The 21,842-nt window shown below is 40.7% G+C and overlaps 1 protein-coding gene across 5 annotated transcripts in view; it reads left to right on the plus strand.

Moving 5' to 3' along the window:
* Window positions 1–21,842, plus strand: part of ptprdb (protein tyrosine phosphatase receptor type Db) — a 164,293-nt gene that overhangs the window by 55,161 nt on the left and 87,290 nt on the right. The gene's annotated exons all lie outside the window — the stretch shown is intronic.

The following is a 21,842-nucleotide window of genomic DNA, read 5'->3' on the forward strand; positions in this document are numbered from 1 at the left end:
AGTGAGAGCCCGTAATGAGCTCCACCCAGGCAGAGAGGAGGAGGAGAGACAAAAAACTAAAACTAACAACAACAAAACCTGTAGCCAGCGTGGGCCAACCAGAGAGACACGGGGACCGTGACAGGAATTCTTAGAAAAAGCTGTAGAAAGTCTATTCAGATCCTTATTATGCTAATTACATTTTTCCCAACCTATTACAGTCTAGCTTTCAAAAGCAGCATCACGCTGAGACTGCGCTTTTGAAATTCTATAACAGTCTTTTGATGGCTTCTAAGATAAGATAAGATAAGATAAGATAACCTTTATTAGTCCCACACGTGGGAAATTTGTTTTGTCACAGCAGGACAGTGCAAAAGTTATGACGCAAAAATGCAGGGATTTGTTCTGTACTCATTCTACTTGACCTCAGTTCAGCCTTTGATACTGTTGATCATAAAATTTTACTTAATAGGCTTAAGTTTCTGGCTGGTCTCTCTGGCTCTGTGTTACATTGGTTTTCTTCCTATTTATATATTCCTCTGACAAGACTTTCTCTGTTAGGGTGAACAAGTTCTTCTCTGATTATGCCTCCCTAACCTGTGGGGGTTCCACAAGGTTCAGTAATGGGTCCATTATTATTTTCTTTCTACATTCTTCTCCTAGCTGGCACCATTAAGTATTTTTCTGATGTTTCTTAACATTTCTATGCAGATGACGTTTAGCTGGATATGTCTTTAAAACCTCACCAGCTGAATTGTCTGTTTGCTCTAGTCTCCTCTTTAACCCCCATTAGTGTCTGGCTCTCAAGCTATTATTTTGTTCTAAACAGCGCAAGACTGAGGCTATGATTGTAGCTTCTCCTCTATTATATATGAAAATCAGTCAGGCTCATGCTTCTATTTGTTCATCTGCTAGGTCCGGCATTTGAAATATTGGCATAATATTTGATTCCTCTCTATTTATTGTTCCTGTTTCTTTCATATCAGGAACATTTTAAAATGTAACATATGGTCTCTTTGGCCAAACCACACATAATTGTTCATGCGTTTGTGTTATCATGCTTAGATTATTGTAATTCCCCGTTTACTGACTCAGATAAATTATGTTTTGGGGGCCTCAAACAGGCACAAAACGCTGCAGTCAGACTATTAATGTTTATAATATATATAATATAATATTTATTATTTATTTATTATTTTATTTTATTTCTTTACCAGTAGATTTTAAGATCTGTTTTAAAATTCTTGTACTTAGATACAGAGCACTAAATGGCCAGGATCCATAGTATTTATATAAACTTTTTACTAAACAAACCTGTCCTCGCAGTATTCGATCACAGGCTCAGAATTTGTTAGTTGTTTCTTGTATAAGATTAAAAACTAGGGCAATAGACAGCCTGTGGCACCAAGTCTCCCGTTTTGTATTGCTATTACAGCTCTTGATTTTCTTGTTTATTTTACTCTGTCTTGTTGTACAGCGCTTTGTGATTGCTTGTCTGTGAAAGCGCTTTATAAATAAACTGTTGTGGTGGTACATATGAAGGTTCCCCCGTTTGATTCCAGAAGGACACACAAACTCAGCCTCAGCTAGTGTCCTATTAGTGCCAGTCCCAAGACAGTTGAGAGGGTTGTGTTAGGAAGGGCATCTGGCATAAAATCTGTGCCAAATCAAACATGTGGATCCATCCGCTGTGGCGACCACTTGGGAAATAAGGGAGCAACCAAAAGAAATTAGTGGTATTTCTGTCAGCTACAGTGCACTTATCAATACAAATACAGTTCTGGTTTGGAATAAACCACTAAATCTTTGCCCTTTTTAAAATGCACTGTAGGTTTATGGGGTGCACAATCTCTGATCCCAGATTTCTTGATTTTGAAAATAAATAAAGAGTAAGTGAATAATTTAACATCTGATATTCAAAACCAAACATACTCCCATATAGGAGATTTGTCTAAAATATGAGTAGGGAAGCATGTTAAAATATCTTAAAATCTGTATTCCTGTATGTAAGGTGTCATGACATGAGGGATTTCTCTGGTAATAAAAACTGACTCAGCTGCTCACTACTCGAGCAGTAGATGAATACAAAATGTTTTTATCTGTACATCACTACTTCCATACTTTGTAGCATTCATCATGACTTTAATCAAAGGATGAACGGATTAGAAATTTGTAGTCAAAGATCAAGGTCACTATGACCTTACAGAGCTGAGTTTGGGGATAACTCAAGACAATTCCACACCATTGTCTAATATAATAAACTGCTGATGTTTATCTTCAAGGTCAAAGGTCATTGTCACATCATAAAGCATTTTCTCACCTGTACTCCAGTCTGACATTACCCAGGGGAATTCACATACCCTCCACTGTCAGAGCAGATTTTTGATGGTTACCACTGTCTCCTCACAGAAAGAAGGTTCTGTCTTGTTTCTTTTATGAGTTTGCACATTCTCCTCTTACCTCAATAGACTTCCTTTGGTTGGTGATAACCCCTTATGAAGGAAGGGTGATCATGTTGTTCCCCAACCCTCACCCTAGGACACCTGGGATAAGCTATCATTATATTTAACTACTTAATGCAATTTAATTCATATATAGATGGAATTTGGCTTACACATATTAGTTCCTTCTATAAATATCTGATTGTCTGTAAAGTTTGTCATTATTTCTGTTATTCAACTGTTTGTTTTTGATTTATAGGCACATTCGGTTTATTTGCCCTTACTTTATTTCTTTCTTGATTTTTTTTTCTCCCTGCACATTCAACAGAAAGGGAAATGGAAAAATGCAAATGTTAAATGTTCATGCAAATGTAGAAAATGGGAGACAGGATTACTAAAGAAATATGTGACAGAGTGTATTAAAATGTTAATATTTTAATCACCTAGGTGTGGAAAAACAACTTGCCAGAATTAGCTGATCTCTTCCCAGGAGGGCCCACCTTAAGTGAGCCAATCTCACTTCACATAACAAACCCTTAAGGTCCCTTGCCTATGCACAGCAAACCGCCCTTGTGCTTGTCTCCAGAATCTCCAGAGTGCACAGCCTGATGTGAATAATAGTCATTGTGAGAGATATAATGTGCTGTACCATACAGGGCTGGCTTCACACAGGGATTACACCTAGATGATTCTTCAATAGAGAATTTAGTCTCGGGCAGCCGAGCTTAATCCGCGGCTGTGGAAGCAGACCACAGTGCTGTGGAGCCATGGCCAGATATGACAAAGAACAGAGAGCAGCCAGATTAGTTCATACTAGGAAAAGGGCTGAGCTTGAAGCTGCCTGACAGAGCGTCTCTTGACAGCTCCTCCCAAATCTCTCTGCTCTCTCTAATGCAGGCTGAGGGAAACATTGTTCCCCTTTCTGTCTTTTGGCTTTCTCTCTTTCTTTTGCTCTGTCCTTGTGTCTCTATGTGAGGTAATACCAACACATAGAGAGAAACAGTGTGTGTGTGTGTGTGTGTGTGTGTGTGTGTGTGTGTGTGTGTGTGTGTGTCTTATCGCTTCATTAGCCTGTGGATTTCTGGGTCAGTCATAGCCTTGTTCCCACTGTCTCAGATGCGGTAATTACCCTCACGTGAGCCTCGTCTGATAATTAGGATGGTCCAAGCGGGACTCGGCCATACATGCGCATACACACCCTTCATGCTCATACGTGTGAGTTATTAGTGGAGAGCTTAACATGCAGTACAGTACTAATGGGATTATCATTGCTAAGGGTTCCACTCATCAAGCTCTCACTCCTCTCTCTACTCATCATCAAGCAGGATTCTCAAAAAATGAGAAGACTCAGTGCTTTCTATGCAATGTAATTCTTTCTCTTTTTCGTGTTTTTTTCTTCATTACCTTTAAGGACATTTTAATGAAAGTTCATTCAATGGATTCTATGGATGGATGGCAGCACAGGGGCCTTCACAGATGTGCACGCTACTCATGCCAAGAGCACTAATGCACATCCACAGCATCACAAATACTGGCTTTTCAATTGCGCACTGGAAAAAAATTTATGGTCCCTCTCCTCTTTAGCCTGAAGGACGCAGCCTTCATAATTTCCAAAAAGAATCTCAAGTCGTGATTTGTCAGGGAACAAAATCATTTTCTAATTCACTCTGGTCTCCATCTTAAATGAACTTGAGCCCAGACCATGCCCTTTTCATTTTTATGCATGGATTTTCTTTGAATAGCAGTTTTAACTTGTATTTGTTATTGCAGGGACAGTTTTTGTTCATAAGGATTTTCTAAAGCTATTGACCCCATTCTCTGATTTCCACAACAGAATTGGTTCTGGTTTTAGTTGAAATATTAAAAATCACAGCCACCTAAATATTGTTTTTCAGCCGTGTCCAAGATTTATCCAGCTCATAATCATTCAATAATATTGTGACATCATTCCCAGTGTCTTTGGCAGCCTTGGCCTACTTTGAAGGGCAGCTGGCTGACATGAATCACAAACAGTGTGTGCATGTTCAAATTCCCTCTGGCTTCCATCCACCTAAATTTCACCTTTTTATTTTTTGTTTGTACCATCAACAGGTTCGCAGGAAGTATGACACACAATCGATGCTTGTATCACTGATGTTACTGACTTCTTCTGAGATTAATTCCTATTGACTTAACCAAATCTATTGCATTGACTTTCTACTAGGCACTTTATTACAGTCATTTTTTGCAAATGCCACGTGGCTCATTGGTAGTCACTATAAATCACTCATAACAGGAAGCTTTAACATAACCAGATAGGTTTGATTGTCCCGGACAAACCCCCATTTATCTAAAACTTGTACTAACAAACTGACAAGCAGGGAGTCCATGCAAGAGCTTTTCTTGGCCCACCAGAAGAGAGCGAGTGTTTGAGAGAGAAATAGAAGCGCTTTTACAGCCTGCATTAGCTGATTGTCTGTGTTACTGTTTAATGTACAGCATATACTGAAGTCTCCAAGTCGTAATAATTTTATTTTAAATTTTTGAACTGCTTTTCCATGCACCCATCTTTAATTCTTATTTTGAAAGGCTGAGCTTCTCTGAGATGATCTTTTAAGCTGATGCACCATTACTGAATTGTGATCAAGTAGGTTTTTTTGTTTATTTATTTTTTTATTGTTAGAGTTACACAACTTTTTCAGTCTTTTTTTTACCCCATCTCTGCTTTTTGAAAAGTGTTCCTGGGATCAGATTAAAATGACCTTACATTTTTTAAAGAAATATGGTTCTCAATGATTGAATTCTGTTTTTTCCATTATTTTTCTCATTATTCCCTGTCTGTTTCTGCTGTTGGGTTTAAACAAAATATCTAAAACACCAAAATAAGATCTAAATTAGTTTCTATCTATGACTATATAGTAGTATTTTCCAAGCATTTTGGTCAGTGACTCCATGCAAACAAAGAGTCTTTTGTACAAACCCTTATCTCAGATTGCATATGCAGTTCTGACCACTTAAACCAGACTGTTTTGTTTGTTTTTTCTGTGTATCTGAATCTGTTTAGAGGCACTGAGAATTGAAACAATCCAGTATTTTACCAGAAAACATAGGAAGAGGAAAGTGTTTTGTGCAAGAAATAGTTTTATGCTTTATTGCCATAAACCCACCTGGACAGTCTGAACACCAGACTAGGAATTACTGGTTTATAGTCATGTGTGTCATAATGAAATTAATTAAACTTAGAGTAAGCTTGCATAATATAGTCTGTGCAAAAGTGTACAGGCACTTGAACAGGTTGTCCTACTCAAAGTGATGCATGAAAAAAATCCTTACATTTGAATAAGAATATGAAACCAAAACAGAAAAGATATGACTGTGAGGAAAAGTAATACTGATTTGTTGGTCTGTTCATGTATCTTTTAGTTAAAATGACATATTAACCTCTCCTCATCTGAGCCACTCTCGGCCCTCTCTCCCATCGCCACTGCACCCATTTCATCAGCTCATTTAAAAGTAATATAACCCATAACCATTCAATTTCCACTGTGTTTATTCTGTTGACAGAAATGGTAATGGAGATATTGACTGCAGAGCGATTGTGTCTAGGCCATTGTGCTGAGTGGTTCGATGGAGTGGAGTGGATGCCTGGAGGGCTATCTATCTGTGATGTTACATATAGTGTTGAAGTCATGGGAAAGAGAGACCCTCTGAAAGCCACGAGCTTAAATACCATGCATAACATGCACAAACATAAAAGGACAGCACAGACACACACACACAGGCAGACACACAGGCAGTGGATTCGGATGGGGATTATCAAAGCATAGCTGTAAAACAGGCAGAGACAGATCAGTGTCATACTTCATAAGCACTCGCACACACACATTGAGTGTGTATTAAGAGTGTACAGTAAGATGGATTTATTTTGAGGTGGATGGTATGATGACTTTGGTTCACGCATCATGACTGAGCACCATTCAAGCTTAAATAGGAGGACAGTTCGGTTTAACAGTAGAGAAGCTTTAGCAATCAATTATGGAGCTATAGAGCTCGAATGGAAGGAACATAAAGCTGCAGATATTTCCTGTCTGGGTCTTGAAGCATTTTACAATGTGTGTTTTTACTTTCTACTAAATGACCAAAGTGAAAAATTACAGTGAAGCACACATTTGAGAGCTTTATATGTTTCTATTACATCCATAAAAAGAAAAAGATAAAACCTCAGATGATGAGCTGTGATGCAGCTAAAGTCTGACAAAAAGTCAATGAATGCCAAGCAGATAATATTTGACCCTCTGGGTAGAAAGGATCATGGTTACCTTTAAACTGGAATGTCAAAACGAGATATGTCTTCTTCAAGTCCCTAATCACTACCTTTATAGCTGTACAGGCTATTACGATTGTCATCTAATTAGTCACTTTGTTAATTCTTAGTAGAAAAAAATCTTTTCCCTATATCTAAAGACATAAATGCTTTCTGTGTCACTGTGGTCTGATTAACATCTATAACAGCTAGACATACAATCATTGTAATTTTCATGGTTGATTTTGATTTTTCTGAGAGCCTGACCTGCTTTTCTTCCAAAGAACTATAACTGCCATAATGTACAAACAAAAATGAAATTTTCTCCTCTTACTAAAATAACAGAAAGCAAAGTTCTCTGCTTCTCGAAAGAGGTACAGATAAAAGAGCTGCTGTACTTATCTGATGATTTCACCTTACTAAACAAAAGCGGGTGCAGCCGATTTATGCAACAAAACAAGCCTCAGTCACTTACATAATTTTAGAGTACGTTTTATACTTCACCAGATAACAGGACATCAACCTTTTTCTCTTGTCTCCATAATTTTGCTTATATCTGCTTTTGTCCTTTCACTGCTGATACCCAGGGTCATGATGAAGCTGTTGACTTTAGCTTTAGCGTCTTCAAACGAGGCATGTTGAGCTGGCTGATGGTGATGTTCACCTACAGTTTACTAAAGCTAAATGTGTGGCTTGCTCACTAACAGGGAAAACTTTGCTAATAGCCAATGGCTGCATTCAAACCACATGACAGCATATTGGGACTGTTTGCCTGCGCCACTGTGCGGGTATTGCATATGCATAAAACAGACTGGCGCATTATTGGATATAGGTGAGAGCGACCACGGTCTGAGCTTAGTTCACTGAAAATGTGTTCAATTCTGGTCTTCAGCAGGCTGATTGCTGCATCTTTAATGGTGGCTGGTGGACTTTGTAACCAATCTTGACCTAAGTTGTCATGCTGAGCGTGGAAGACACAAACTCACATTATCAGAAAATGAGAGCTCTCAACCACTCACCTTGTTAGTTTGTAACAGTCTCTGATTCTGTGCACTGCTGTGAATCAGAGTGCATATGAGCTTTATACTTTGTGCTGTTTCTGATGAATTTCAAAGTAAATGGTAAATGGGCTGCATTTATCTTTTCTAGTCTTATCGACTACTGAAAGTGCTTTTCACTTTAAGCCACATTCAACAAATACCACACACTTTCATACAGCGCTTTATTGAATACATACAAAGCTTTGTCACACACAGTGACATATCAAGGGCAGTTTTGGTGTTCAGGATCTTGCCCAAGGGCACTCTGATATGGTGATTGAAGCATAGAGCTTCCAGTTAGGCAGGTCTGTACTCATCCTAATATTGCGATGGTACCTTCTGTCCGCACTAGTCAGAGCTCAGTCACACACTTCATATATGATGAAGCACCAGTCATATGCTGACTGAGAGCCTCAATCTGCGGCCATCTAAACTTTAGCCCTGCCGCATCAGGCATGTCGGTCACCAGACATCTGTCATCAGCATGCAGCTCAGCGGAGGTCTGTGGCTCCTCCGTGATCCCATCTTCTCTACTACTGTCAAATATAATAATCAATCTCTTCTTTGCTTCCTTTTATATTCACTCTGCATATTTCTGCCTGGTCTACTCAAACTCTCCCCTCTTACCCTCCTCCTCTTTCTCCTCCTCCACATTTCTCCTCTCTTCTTTCAGCATGCTGAAATATATAACTAGCAATTTGCCAATCTCTCCCCCTATGACACACATGCACGCTCGCGCAGACGCTCATGCACACACAGACACATGCAGAGTTATCCAGACCGCAAGAGCTTCTGTGGTGTATAATGACAGATAATTGGCTATTGTGGGTTTGCCCTCGGCAGCAGGAACCAATCACAGTGACAGCCACTTCTCTGTGACCCGTGCATGCGCGAGTGAGCGTGTGCGTTCATGCAAGTGTGAGTCTCTGTGTGTGCGAAGTGCTGATAGTATTTTATTTTGCTGTCTGCTTTTGTTGCTCCGTGCATAGAAGTAATTGCTTGTCGAGTGTGTACAGCAAGTAACTGACAGCTCTCTTTATAGTTCACAGTAATGCATTTATGTAAACATAAATAAGCTGTTCGGCGGCAGCAGTTTGTGTGACAGTGTGAGTGTGTGTGTGCGGGAGCGCGATTGTGCGAGTGTGAATATGCAGGTACAGCCTCCTTATATAGCACAAATTTCTTTTGCTCCTCGTTTTACATTTTCAGGGTTTATACACCCAACTTGAGAATCTACAGCCTAACACAGTGCAGCCTTGCCAACAACCATCAGTACTGTGATCATTTGCCACTCATTTTGAGTCAGCATCCATGGGTAATGGTCTGTCTGCTTGACATTTGTATAGAACCTGTTGAATCCAGCTGTTCCTAACAGTAGAATAATGATTTTCTTTTTTCTTTTTCGTTTTTTTTGGGGGGGGGGGTGAAAAACAATTCTGATGTGTTGAATTGTCACCACATCAACAGCAACACTTTTAGCTCCTACAGTGGTGCTGATGAAGGATATCTTGCTCTTTTTTCGTGATTCGCTCATCTATTCCTCAAACCTGCTTTCTGTCTCTCTTTCTCTACCACTTCCTCTTCTCTTGCTGTCCCTTCACTCTTTTATCTCTCTCCCTGTTTGCACCGATTCTCATTTCCGCTCATTCAATAGTGGGAAGTGCTGATCCAACCCATGCACACAGACTAAATGAGATCCTGTGTGCGTGTGCGCGTGCAACGTGTGCATGTAGCTCTGTGAGCATGATTGTTTCTGTATTGCTAATACACTGTACCATAAAAATGTGAGCATTTGTGTGCGCGTGTGGGGGAGGAGTTGTGTACTTCATCATGCCAGCCAGTTCAATATTCCCAAATGCAATTTCCTCAATGTGAAAAGCTCAGGCTGGGTGTTCATCATTCTATACTCCCTTCTTAGTGTTCAATAAAAGCTTCTTTAGAACTGCCAGGCTGCTCGCTCTGTGGCTCTTCCTATTTTGTCACGCCTTCATTTTCAGTCTTTCTCACCGTGCACAGTCAAGCACATGTGCACGCACGCACACTTTGAAGTGTCATACCTTTGTGGCCTTTGTTAAACAGATCTGTCTCAGGTGCACGGTTACAATGTGTATCATAGCATGTTGCCTGAATGCTTCTTTGTAATTCTGCTCAACATTCTGAGCCTGTAACATGTCATTGAGACCACCTAAGCTCATCTGCAATGTGTTTGCAAAAATCAATTCTAGTTTTAACATTTATATATAAATGAAAACACATTTCAGAAATTGATCAATTCCCGTTGCGAAAGCTCTGAAATGCCTTTTCCAGCAGCTATTTCAGAGGGGATTGACATCGTCAGAGCTAAATCAACATGTTTACAGTAGTGAAAAAGAAAAAATACTCAATCCCTTTAAGACTGATAACAAAGAATTCATAAAAGAAAATGGTAGGTGTAGAGTGAATTGGACAATACAAATGTGTTGTTATCCTTGTTTATCCTTTTAGCGTGATTCCGATATATGACTGCAGAAAAGAATACAGCTTTCATACACTACAATAAACAAGTCAACAGCTTTTCCCCTGACATCCCCCTGACTGTTTATGCCTGCCTTATTAGTTGCATTAGTGTCTCCCGCTATGAAATTATAGTCGTAATTGTCCAGGTGCAACTAGAGAAGGTGCCATCTCCAATACCAGCCAAAGTCGCTAACGGTTAGCAACTGCAGCCTCTAATGTCTGTGCAGAAAACAAATGACGGGAGCACTAGCAAATGTCAAGTTGGTGCCTAAAGGAAGGAAGAGATAATGATGTGTTATGCAGTCATAGATGTGCAAATTATACAAAACAAATTTTTCACGTGCACTAAGAGAAAGATGCCCGTGCGTGTCACTGACTTGTCAGTGTTTAGCTTCTGATCCATCTGGCAATCCCACCGTACTAAAAACGACCTAAAACACGCAGCTGGAGTCATAAAAACACAATCTTAAGCTACAAGGACTGGGATTCCTGCAACAGATAATAAATATCCTGAGCACAGAGCTCTGATCTCAACATCACAGAGTGAATCTGGGAGTACAGAAAGAGACAGGAGCGACCAAGAATCCACTACACAAGTGGAAGGCTTTCCTTGAGCAAGTTCAAGCCTGAACCTTGTAACATTTTCCTGTGTTTAGTGAACCTCCATGAAATTAAAGAAATAATCAATTAAATATAAATTTGCATATATCATCAGGCATTTTCTTGCAGATCACTCCTTTAAAATGTATCAAGCAATTTTGAAAAATTGAAAAAAATCAACCTGATGATATAAAAGTGTCAAAATCTCAATTTTTGAAAACTATTCTTCTCAGTATCTAGAGTCGTCCAGTTTGCATAGCATGTACACGCTGTGCAGCGTGTGTGTGTGTGTATGTGGGAGTCGAGTGTGTTGGGAGGGGGACATTAATCATTAAGATCATTAAGGTTAAAGAATGTGTGAGTGTGTGTCTGTGCGAGTAGTGCAAGTGGGTGGTACTGTGACTCTCTGTGATGCTGAGATTGGAGGCAATTATTCGAAATGTCATGGCTTTAATGGGCTTCTGCTCTGTTCCCCTCTCATAAGTCATGACTTGAACTCTCAAAGTGATGAAACAAGAGCCCGTATGCTGCGACGCTGTGTGTTTATTAAATGCTTTTTTGTTTAGCATACTCTATCGTTCCTTTGTAGCCTCCTTTTACCTTCATTTATGTGGTTTTCTTTCTCTCGCAGGCTGTGTTCTGGCAAAACTTTTCAACCCGTCAAGCGTGCGTGTCAGCAACAGAATTAATGATGACTGCTTTCTAAATATAATTAATGAAATAATCCCATTTATGTTATCTTTTAGAAGATGAAAGCACCACATGCCGCAGGTGGCGTGATGCAATCGGCTTCTTTAGATTGATACTTTTTCTCATTTTGCCTCTTTAGCTTGGACTTGAAACGAAGTAGTCAAGGAATTATTAAAGTGTGGACCACATTGTTGTTTTGACCAGTCCTAAAGCTCCTGTTATCTTTCTGATAGGTTTTTTTTGTTGTTGTTATTTTTACAGCCTAATTACGCCCACTTGCACTTGCTATTCTTTGTACAGCTTATTGAGATTTCTCATTAAGCTGCTACCAAATGCAAATTACACAATAATAATGAACTCGAGACCTTTATCGGCTTAATTTGTCATGAAGTAATGAGGCAGCAGGCCGCACCTGACCATGAGACTTTTTGTCAGTGAACTTATTATTAATAAGCTTGTGAAAATGGAGGGATGATGTTAAAAGGAAAACATGGCTTTAATTCTTGAATGGCAAAAGAAATATTTCTGTTAAACATCTTGAATTAAAGCTGAAAGTCTCACACTTCTTTTGAATTACTTTGTTTTAAATCCCATGGCGTCGCACAGAGTGAAACGTACAAAAATTGTGCTACCATCCCGATATTTATGGACCTCGCTACTATCTCTACACCACAGGAGTAAATCCATAAGTGAGCAGGACACTTTGTATTACAATCACTTATTTAAAAAAGAAAATTTGCCGCCCTTACAGCCTGGAGTACAACCAGCTTTCCCAGAACTGTCGGGACTTTTCGTAAAACATATTGGAACAATTTGCACATCATTTAAGCCCCATATTTATTTGGAAATGGTACAGAGATAAGATATGAAATGTCGGAAACTAAACTATTATTGTTCTTATCCTCACTTTGAATTTTGTTCTTATTTGCATTTCACAGTCCCCAATTTTTGGAAAATGGGATTTTAATTTGTTCTATCTGCTTGTTAACAGTTTCGCAGAGAATATTATTGTTCCAGCTTTTGCCACAGTGGAGCACTGATATGTTCATAGGGGTTAATAAGTGCATTTAAACAGTACTCAAGTTCATGCATGGCTTTAAAGCTGATAGATAAATTGGCTCAAAGTGTGCACAGTGCCTGCGGGGAGCATGTGAACCACAGTGCATGTGTGTGTGTGTGTGTACACAATCTTGCGTTTTCACATACAGAAAGCATCCATGCATAAACACACACTGAACGTTGAGCGCACAAATCCATACATATTTATTAGAGGATCAGCTGACTATTTTATCAAGAGCTGTTTGTACTGTGGACTTGATAGAGAGCGCGGGGTGAAATGAAGCAAAACAATAGCAACAATAGTTGCAAAGAATAGTATAGGAAACAAACTGACACATTAGCACATGTGTATTGTGCAAACGTGGTGCTGTGTCTTGAAGCTTATCAAAACAGAGCTCTGAATTCTATTTTAGCCAGTGACGCTATCTTGATGGCAAACCCCTTATCTCCTATGTGCTGAGTGGTTATCTTTTGAGTGTCCTTGCATGTGCATGTGCATCATCGTGCACGTATGGGCATTCACATCGTTCTCCCGTGTGCGTCTGCGAGAGAAACAGAGCTTTGCATCTGTGTGGGTGTGTGTCCGTGTATGTCCCAGCCCTGCCTGAGGTGGTGTTTTCTTTCACCCAGTGAGCTGAGGAGTTTCTGCAACAAAAGCACGTTTACGGCTCTCCATCTCATTTACATTGTGCTGATGGGAATCTGCTGAACGACTGATTGTGTTTGGTGTTCTAGGTCAGCACACACAGATAAGTCTGTGTGCATCTAAGTGTTTCCCTATGTGTGTGAGTGGCGCACGCGTGTCTTAAGGCCCGTCTCGCCGGCTGACTTTGCTGACTTTCTTTATCTTTGTCAGCCCTGACACTGTTAGCTTTTTACACGCCATCTATATTTATTTTCACACAAAACTTGCTCTGCAGCTCATCATAAAAATGAAATGTAGAAACACTGTAAGCCACACTGTGTTTAACCTCACACGCTGTTATAGGCCTATACGTAATTATTGATTTGATCTCCTTATTAGAGTGAATTGTTGAAGCTGCTCAGAACACGTTGTTGCCTGCGAGGATGACTTCTTTTATGACCATTCTGGCATATGAATAAACAGCAATGCATTAAATTAACACCAAACTAAATCACTAACATCCATACTGGCATAATCTTGTTAGAAGCATGTAATCGCTGTAAGCAGTTCCATCTGGTAAGATTTTGGATTTGATCTTGCACTCATCATACAGTTAACTAAGCTGTAGTCAGAGCAGTTCATCTGTTTGGCAAAATTAAGGTGAAAATGATTTTGTTTCTGCTATCACCCTGTTGGACTCCCTTTTCTGTGTCTGTATAATAGCACAATTTGACGACTGTTGGCCTAATACCATGAAATGTTCAGGCAATAGCCCGAGTTTATCTGGGAACTGCTCCTAGCTGCAGATAAGATCATTGCACCCCTCCCTCTAAAATTCTGCATTTTATCCCAGAGAGCCTTTTGACAAAAGAAGAAAAAAAATTAAATCTAAACATGAAGTTTTAATTTTCCCAAAATAATTGAGAAGACTGACATTGTCAGTGTTTGACCCCCCCCCCCCCCCCCCCAGGCAGAGGAGATGATGGATGCCATATCTCTTCATTCTGTTGTGATATAACACGTAACGCACAAACTGCATTAAAAGTCAGCTCACTGCTTATTTCACTCCTGTCAATTTGATAAGACACCGAAACTGAATATGTGACTACTGCCGAGCTCCTTATCCACCAGCCCTTTCTCGCCACTCGTTTGCCTGGACGATCTCATCTCTTGCCGGGGGAGGGAGTGACGATAACGGGAGTTGAAGCCTTTTGGCGATTCCAAATCGCTGTATGGAACTATGCAACGGACTCCCCAGAAATAGCGTCGCAAACATTATGAGCGGCGCCTGCGGCTTTAAATATGCCCCAACTTCACTCCAGCTACCACACCGGGGGACTTAAGCAGCTACCTTACCGAGTCACACACACCGGGTAGGAAATTATTGGAGCGAGAGAGAGAGAGAGAGAGAGAGAGAGCAGACGCACGGCGCTGGATTATTTGGGCAAAGCGGCTGCAGCCACGGTGGATGTTACACAGGGAGACGAGTGACGGAGAGCTTCAATCTATTCAGACTGTGAGTTTTTCCCAACGACGGCGCCTGGCAGGACGCTGATATGGTGAGCGCGCCTCTCGTCATTTTGCCCGTAGTTGCTTTTTCTTGTTGTTCTTTTTGTTGTGCACAGCCGAGCCTTAACTTCTTGTCATTAAGCCTTCCCTTTGCAAAGCGTCCATTCGCATCTTTCCGCTCGTGGTGTGTGCGCGTGTGGGTGCATGCGTGCGCGTCCGTCCTCCGGCGTTAAACACGTATGACCGGCGATATAATCAGACTATTTTGGCGGATCCGTCCTGTCCAGCATGAGCAGGTACTTGTTTTATGGGTGTTTCAGGTGCAAGCCCTGGCTTTGAATTCACACCATTTGGGAAATCATTGTGATATTTCTGTTATATTTAGGACTTGGAGCTTGTCGTGGAGAGTCAATGGAGAGTTAGTGCTCATCTTAATTTGTCCTGATCAATTTTATTAATTGTGATCGGTTTATTAGAGCCTGTCCTTTTCTGTGGGAGGCTATTCTCTCGTTGTGTTATTCCTACTGGGGCTTTACAGGACAAGATGACTGTTGCCCATTGATCTTTGTGCTCTTTATTTTATGTCACAGCCATATAAATATACACTTAATAGATTGTTAATCAGAATTGCATTTCTGTCTGTTTTGCTGCGAGATGACCACAGTTCTTTTCGCTTTAGAGCGGCCCATGAAATGAGGTTTTTAATGCTGATTAGAGATTAAGGAGGCTGTAAACCGCTTGGTTTCCACCGGGGTTGATGCTGCCTGGGGTTTGGTGCTCCCCCTCTAAACATGCTCAGAGGTATTTTCCCATGACTGGACCGATCCCACCGGCACAGAGGAGACTGGATGGACTGCTAATGGTGTAGACTCAAAGCAACAGGACTTGTTAATGGCTGTCAGTCACCTCAACCTGTATTGAGTTGGCTCCTTGCGAATTTATGCAAAATTGCGTGAACATTTTAGACTCTAGCAGGCTACAGTGGATTATAGAGGGCGAATTTCTGCCTGTGGATTTCACTGCCAGCCTGCATCCAGTCCATTGGACACATATAAGAGGTAATTCGAAACACAGCTGATCTTCGTGAAGCATGTCCAGGTTATCAAGTCTGCAATATGCTCTCACCTGTGAGAGATGTAATGACCGCATACAGTTTTGCTGCTATATTCCTGTATTTATGCCATAACTCAAAGACTCTAATGTGCTGTAATGTGCTGATGGCTGTGTGTTTTTGTGTATGCGTGTTTGACAGCAGTCAGCAGTCTTGCTCAAACACTGTCTATGGCAGCATTACAGACCTCACTAGCTTACAAATCAATCATGCAAGTACTTTTACAGCAATTAGGTTTGAGGATGTGAGAGAGAGATGTACATAGAGAAGGTAAGTAGGAGAGGTGCCTGCATGTGCTTGACGGATATCACATATGCAGTTGTTTCTCTAACCCCACTATGCTTGAATCTACATTTAGCATGCTATGAAAAAAAAAACTACACTTACTTTTTTTTTAACTATTCATCCAAGTTATATTTAATTTAATGACCAGGTGTTCATCGCATTAATATTCTATGCAAAGAACTTGTGAAAGGTTTTTTTAACACTAAGTGTGAGCACTTCCTAATGTGTATCTTAAAACTGAAAGCTGAAACCAAATAATTCCCTTCCCGAAACACTGATGAACACTGTGATGCCTATGATTAGCTGCCTGTTTGATTTGAACTGTTAAAAAGAAAAGGAATACACACATACATGCATCACAAGACCTGCTTTCGCTGCTCTCTGCAGATACTTTTCGGGCACATTAAGCAGTGACTGCTACATAATTTCCCCCAGGGATAAATAATTTCCCCCAGGGATCAATAAAGTATTCTGATTCTGATTCTGATTCTGATTCTACCGCTTTTACGACCACAGGCTGCTACTGACGGGTCAGAGGTGCCCTGTGACATGCCAGTCTGCAGATGAACAAGTTTACTCCAGCTGATCTTCTGCTGTTTTCCTGAGCTGTGTGTGATTGTGCGCACATGTGGGCACGCGTGCACGTGTACATGCGTGGCTCTGCAGCTGTTCCACCTTGTGGAGAGATTAAGTTTCACAAGATGTGATGGATGCCAGTGTCTGCAGAGCCAGGTGTGTGTGTGCATGTGTTTGCGTGTGTATCTTGCATGCTTGTCAGCACTTTTCTGTGTACACATATGCACTAAGCTGTGACATGATTGCCTATACATGCAGTAAATGTTTGGCCAGATTGGGTGACGTTAAGGTCAGGGAACTCATGAGTTGGGCTGGTAATTATAGTGGCTGTGCTATTGGTCCCCACACCCCAGCCTACACAGTTTAAACCAGGAAAACATGAGCGGGTCAACAGTGCCAGATTGCTGCTCGAGTCAAGCTGTTCTGCTGATAACAAAAGACAGAGTCAAGAAAAAAAAAGTTATACAAAGGAAGAAGACGACAGGCTGGCCTTATTATAAGGAAAAAAAGGTTCTTGTTAAAAATATCTGCCTAGATATTTCTTATATTTATTGCCTGGTGTGGTGGAAGAGTGAAAAAGTAAGCGTGCCTACAATTATATTCCCCTTCACTCATGATCTGTAAATGTTTTAGAAGAGGCTATTTTGAGAGACACGCTTGTGGTGAAAGGAAGCCGTAAGTCTAAAGGGATGAGCAGGAGGCACTCGCTTCAGCTACAGTTAGTCAGCATCCAGCTGTGCCGCTGCTTGCAACAGTGATAAGATGACGAGCCGAGAGGAGTGGAATAGGTGGACGAGCAGCTGAGACAAGTGGAAGAGGCATAGCGATGCTATTGATTTACTTTGCAGTTGGAGGGGACAGCTTCCAATCTATATCGGCTTTCCCTATCATCTGTCCATCGGTTCACCCCTCTGTCTCAGCCTTCCCTTCTTTTTCTATGTCTGATATCTAGATTGCCCCCTGCTTTCACTTTCCCACACTCCTCCCAGCATCTGAGGCTAATCGATACTCTACGTGTCATGTCTCTGTTTAATTGGTTTGTTCTCTGCTTGATCTGCTTGTTCATGTTACACCTAATTTTTGTCTTTTCATCGCCCCTTTTCTTTTCCATGCTCACTCATCCTTCACTTTGCCTCGTTATTTTTGTGTTTATCCGTCCATCACGCAATCACACCCACATACAGGCTGTGAATTGTTAATTAATAGCGAAGATGTCTTCACCTGTGGAGATGAGCATATGGCAAGGTATTAAAAATTTAACTTAAGACTTTCCTAGCTTCATCTGTTCTCCACTCAGGTGGGCGTGTTCTTCATGTCTCTTCTTTTCGTGCTTCTGTATTACTGAAAAACAAAACTGTTTGGTTGTATCCTGTTTTTACTTGGATTTTTTGTTTTAAATCAAAGCAAGCAAAGATTTTTTTTCTGCTCATGGACATTTTTAGCAGTGCTCTGCTTATTATTCCATAATAGAGAAGCACTGGCATCAGATTTCCATATTTATTACATGGATTGTGTATTCCCTATGTGTGTGTGTCTGTGAGCGAGAGAGAGAGGGAGGCTGAGTATCTGTGTTGGATTTTCCAGGAGGAAAGGGGTATGAGATATGGAGTGCATGGAATAAAGAAAAATAAAGGAGAGATTCAGAGTGTGTGACAGAGACCGAAAGAGATTGTGTTTGGGGTTGTCCCTTTACAGATCCCCTTCATGTACCAATCCCAGGGAGGCAGGGAGACACCCTGAAGGAGCCAGGCACAACCGCAACAATTCTGTTTTCCAACCACACTTGCACACACAAAATCACATGAGCGCACAATCCGAGCCAAACGGCCACAGTCACGACTTATGTGTTTCTTACGCACTCTTTTCAGGTTCACATTTATTTTTTCTGTCTTCTTTTCCCTGCCCTCTACTTCACTTATTGTCTCCTCCGTGTGTGTGTGTGTGTGTATTGTGCTCTTTCTTCCTCATCTTCTATCCCTGTGGTGCGCATGATGGTTTAACATAGCAAACTGGTGCCAGACCACAAAGCTTTATTCTCTCTTTACAGTTCTTTCTCTTTTTTGGCTCTCTCTTTATCTGTCTCTCCCCTCCTTTCCTTCCCTCCCCTGCTTACTACTGTACAGTTTAATCTGCAGTGGGGGCTTAGTGGCACGGCTGCAGGACTTCCACATCACTTCGTTTTTTTGCTGCCAGAGAATCTACTTCTGTTTTTTCCCTATTGCCCTCTTTGCCTTAGGTCCTCTAAAGCTATGAATTTATTTAATCATTTATTCATTTTTAGATTTCCTCAGAAATTGTCTCCACAGCAGTGCTTGAGTGACACGCATTTGCATTAGAACATTATTCTATCTTTAGCCACTATTCAGTTGACACAGCGGTAAAACTCAGGTGATGTCTGTGAAATCACTGCTATGAGTTTTTGCACCACATATAGCTGCAAAGACAGGGCTTCCAACCACTGCTTGATCCACTTTTGAATATATAACTTTGACGACTGATTGTCATCTAAACATTTGTTCTTTCTTCCTTTATTTTTCTTTGGCAGTCATCCATTACCGCTGTGGTATTTTCCCAGAGATTACTTGTCAGTCAGACAGTGTTGGCACCTCTCTGTCTTGGAATTTATCCACTGATTGTAAATAAAAGATGGGCACGGCCCTGAGTCTGAAAAGTGAAGTCAGCGATGGATTGCCTTAAACATACATTCTTTCTAATGGCCAGCAGGAGGCGCCGCATCTGGCTGGCGCAAACTAAAAACGAAAGTAGGGTAAACTTGGGTGTGACTATCATTGGTACTGACATGTTACCAGCACATGAGGCTACAGTGTCATGTCATGTTTAAAAAAAATGCTCAAGTCAAGATTTCAGGATGGCACAAACCAATTTGTGAGGTGACAGTGGCTATGTCTATTTTACATTTTCTGTAAGTTACACACTTTTTTCTCATTTTTTTCCCCTTGCAAGCAGATGTTTCCCATCATATGTTTTTAATGTCAACCCGATACACGTTACTGCTGTTTAATATAAAACAGAAATAGAGCTGCAGAGTCCACACTGGACACGAACGTCTCACAGATGACTATTCCATTCTACAGTGAGTAATGATCCAGGTCATTACAAATATGAAGGCGTAGTCTTTGCTCTGTCCTCTGGAGTCTGTTGTTCTAACCACAATGACAGGGTTTCAGTACTTTACCTACTTTCACAACCTCTCCATTCTCAAACAAAAGTCCAAACCGCAACTAGGAACCTAAAATTGGTTTCCACCAATCACCCACAGCTCATTAATTCTATTAGTCTCTCTTAGCTCCTAATTCTTCTGCCTGTCCAGGATTAGCCTTCATCGCTGCTTGTCTGTTGATTTATAATTAATAACTTTGATTGTCTTCGTTGTTTGTTTTTGCCAATTGAATCAGAAGAGGTCTTTTGAGTTGAGCTTTTTCTTTTGTTCTCATGATCATTCTTCATCCTGTTGTCTTTCATTTTCTCTCGGCTTCTCTCTGGGGGGCTGAAAGTCCAACACAAATCCTATTTCTTGTTGTTCATGTTCAGGAATTACGTTCAGCCATGCTATTTCCCTCAGACTCCCTAAGGCACCTGGGATTAAATGATGCGTGATATGTGATGTGTGGGTTTTCTGTGTGTAACAGCCACAGTAAGACTCACCTTTGGTGCTCTAAAAGACTCGGGGTTTGTAGACTGTGGATTCGTTGAGTGTGTGGGAGCATGTGTAAGTCTGGGCGTGTGTGTGTGTGTGTGTGTGTGTGTGTGTGTGTGTGTGTGTGTGTGTGCATGGGGATGAATAATCTCTTTACATGCACCAAACATTTGAAATTACGTGGCATTTTTTGTCCTTAGAAGACCTTAGACACCAGGGAGCAAATGTTGCAGGCATGGCCTAAGATTTTGCCATATCAGATGGACTTAGTTCACAATAAGTGTTTCATTTATTTCAGAATGCATTTTTTATTATGCATATTATAGATAGTGACAATACCCATTTTTGATATTTGGATTAAAGAAACCAAGAAGCAGCCATATGTGTTTTTAATACGGGGCTCTATGCTGATCGACTCGCTTTATGAGCCTGCCTCTAGTGGAGACCTGAGGAACTGCAGTTTTTTGCACTTCCAAGTCAGTTCTCAGCCTCAGAGGTTACGGCTTGGATTATCTGAATGACACAGCATATGTACAAGTCTTCAAAATGTAGTGTCTATTGGATAACATAAAGTTAGCCGTGTGATACCTTAAATATATATAATAGCTATAACACTAATATCAATATCAACATTAGGAGATGCTATCTCTATCTAACACTGAACCATCAGAAAAGGTTTGCATACTGTGCTCATCATTCTTCTTATAAACATGTGCTATGAAATCATTGCCTTTCCTCTCTAATGTATCCCAAACCACCTACTCAGCAATCCCCAACTACTCCATTCCTGGATGCCCTTTAGACACAGGAAGTGCCTTAGCAGGTTTCTCAATATCTCGATATTAAATTAGACTGGTCATTTAATACATCCCTTGGTGTACAGATTGGCATCATTTTCCCTGTGCATACTCTGAATCTCTCGGCCAAAGCAAAGAGACACCTAACCTACTGCGGCCTTTCATAAAAAGCTCCTGTAATAGGTTTATTGAAAATAACAAGGTTGTCTTCTAGAGTTACAGACGGGGCTCTGCCACTGTCTCGGCTCGAACATCAATAAACTGTGGAGCGTTTTTTTTTCAATGGAGTGATTTTTTTTTTTTTTAGGCGCGTTTCGACTGCTTACCAAGGTATCCAGCCTAATGCTGAGAAATATGAGCGTCCTGAGATTGTTCATAAAAGGGCACGAAACAACCCATAGAACAAAGCACAAAGTTGAATGGGGAAGCAGTTTTATTCAGAGTTTTTCTTAATCGTTTGTGTATAAGAAGCTATGAAACATACCTCTCTACATGAATACCATCTATTTGTGTTGATACTCAAACTCTCAAAGCATTGGATAAGATAATTTATATATATCTACAAGCAGCTGCTGATCATCACATAGGTTAATTGCACAACTGGTCTTCAGTTGTTTCAGCAGTGTGGTTTTTTTAAAGCAACACAGGGACACTTCAGAAATCAGTCACGTCACAGATTGATCCCCTTCCTCCT

Source organism: Copadichromis virginalis, linkage group LG6, assembly GCF_057382275.1.
Source record: "Copadichromis virginalis isolate Kocher_CV1m ecotype Utaka linkage group LG6, C_Virginalis_male_GT1.1, whole genome shotgun sequence".
Taxonomy (NCBI): Eukaryota; Metazoa; Chordata; class Actinopteri; order Cichliformes; family Cichlidae; genus Copadichromis; species Copadichromis virginalis.